The following is a 2,266-nucleotide window of genomic DNA, read 5'->3' as shown; positions in this document are numbered from 1 at the left end:
GATTCCATGGCAAAGACAAATGAAAGAGGTAGGAATGAGGGAAACTGAGCAACATGTGAAGACGGCAGACATCACTTGGAAAACTAAATGAGGAAGATGAAATCATGTAACAGTAAGGATGTGAGAGTTGAGGAGGAAGATCATTGATAGTTGAAGACAAAGGAGAGAGTTACAGATGAAACCCCAGCTAAGAACAGGCACACAACAATTTGACTTGCCTTTTCCTGGGTAATCTTGTCCAAGAAAAGAAAAGAAAAAATCAGTTCTAAAGAAGTCAGTCTTTATATGGGAGGCGTGTTCAGAGTATAAAAGGAAAGAATGGCAAAAGATGGGATTTAAAATGCAACATAAAATGACAGAATTTTTTTTAAGGTGCAAGGAATAGATGAAACAACAAGAATATGTGAAAAAAAAAAACTTTGACTTACCTTTTTCCTGTGCAATCTTATCTGAGAAAAAAAAGAAGAGAAACGCAGTTTAAAAAGCCAGTTGTTTTAGAGAATATAGGTGTGAAATACAAAAGGAAAGAATAGGAAAAGATGGAATGTAGGTAACAAAACAAGGACAATTTTGTTTTCTTAAAGTGCAAGTTACAGGTTAAACAACAAATAAGAACAGGCAAAGAAAATTTTGACTTGCCTTTGTCCTATACAGTCTTATCCAAGCAAAGGAAAAGAAAAAAAAAGCAATTCAAAAGATGCTGATCTTCACAGGGGAAGTGTGTGGTAAAGTAAAAGAAGGGAAGAATGAGAAAAGATGGAAGTTAGGTTACAGAAAATGACAGAACTTTTTTAAGGTGCAAAGAACAGATGAAACAACAGTTAAGAACATGCAAATACATTTGTTTGACTCACCTTTTTCCTGTTTAATCTTGTCTGAAGAAAAAAGAAGAAAAATATATTTTGTCAAAAACGCAGCCCAATCTCCAAAAAAAAAGGGGGGCAGCAATTTGAACCCTACTATAGCTGATTCCATAGGTCAAATTAAACACTATTTGGGAGTTGGAAAGGGGAAGCGTCTGCAGTCAGGGCATTGTTGTATTACATTCCCCACCCCATCTCCAACTCCTGGAGCAAACTTAGCAAAGACAGATAGCGACTCAACGAGAGGACGTAGAATAGGACTGCTGGGACAAAAAAATGTCCATCGTTCATCATTCAGTGGACCTTCTTTGTCAGGGTACAGTTTAAAAAGCAGGATGATGTGAAGTGTTTGTTGACTGGTGAGCCTTTGGAGGCTTTCCTGGTAGCTCAGTTATTTGCCTGCCATGCAGGAGACCACCTGTGATGCAGGAGTTCAGGTTAAATCCCAGGTTTGGGAAGGTCCCCTGGAGAAGGACATGGCACCCCACTCCAATATTCTTGCCTGAAGAATCCCATGGACAGAGGAGCTGGCAGGTTATAGTCCAAGGGGGTTGCAAAGAATCAGAGATGACTGAAGTGACTTAGCACACATGCAAACAAGAAAGGAATGCTTGGGACTAGGATCAATATCAGCAGAAGATTTAGACTCAAGACTACATTTGACCAAAGAAGGACATCAAAACGGACTCATCTTTCACAGGACAAAAGATAGTGAAAATTGCCAAACAAGTAATCGCTCCAGGTTTGGGGAAAAAATATCAGTTGCATAAATGTTGGTCCTGATCTTTGACATTTCTGACAGTGCCCAAAGATTTGGTGTCTCTAGAAATACATATAAGGTATAACCCAGGTGGCTATTAGTCAAATGCCCTTCATCTCACCACGTCTTAGTGAAACTGTGGGAAGTCTCCGAAGAAAAAACAAGCCAGTGTTTCTGAGGGAGAGTGGGGTGGAGTACAAAGAGAAAGAATGGGATGTGGGAAACAGAAAATGACAGAACTGAATGAGGAGAATCAAGCGCAACATTTGGAGAGAAATGTGTATACACCCAGGGGAAGATCGAGCCCATAGATGACATTCCAACAAAAAGGCAGAGCATATTATAGTCACTCAAAAAAGAGTCTTTCAAAAAGGCATTTTGGAGGGAGTTGTCAGAAAATTTACCGAGATTGTGCTGCAGCACTTCTGAAAAAGAAAATGGAAGCATCCATGTAAATATATTGTGAGGGAATGAAGAAAATCCAAGTGTGTTCAAAACCATTTGTATCTAACATGAAAGCAAATCAAGATGCAGATAAATATCAGATCAGTGTTTGCCAATAAACACACACAACATAGAGACACTAGCTGAGAGCTCACGCTTATCCAGAGAACAGTCTGCAGCAGTGCACACAGAAATGAAC

The 2,266-nt window shown here is 39.3% G+C and overlaps 1 long non-coding RNA gene across 1 annotated transcript; it reads right to left on the bottom strand.

The window, feature by feature from the left end:
• Window positions 1-429: 429 nt before the first annotated feature.
• Window positions 430-2,050, bottom strand: LOC108635458. The gene is made up of 3 exons (XR_001917805.1): window positions 2,028-2,050; window positions 855-875; window positions 430-449 (listed from the first exon to the last, which is right to left on the bottom strand). It is a non-coding gene; the product is annotated as an uncharacterized LOC108635458 (long non-coding RNA).
• Between the last annotated feature and the right edge of the window lie 216 nt (window positions 2,051-2,266).

Source organism: Capra hircus, unplaced genomic scaffold (genome assembly GCF_001704415.2).
Source record: "Capra hircus breed San Clemente unplaced genomic scaffold, ASM170441v1, whole genome shotgun sequence".
Classification (NCBI taxonomy): domain Eukaryota; kingdom Metazoa; phylum Chordata; class Mammalia; order Artiodactyla; family Bovidae; genus Capra; species Capra hircus.
The sequence above is the reverse complement of the archived record's forward strand: the minus strand, read 5'-3'. Positions and strand labels throughout refer to the sequence as shown.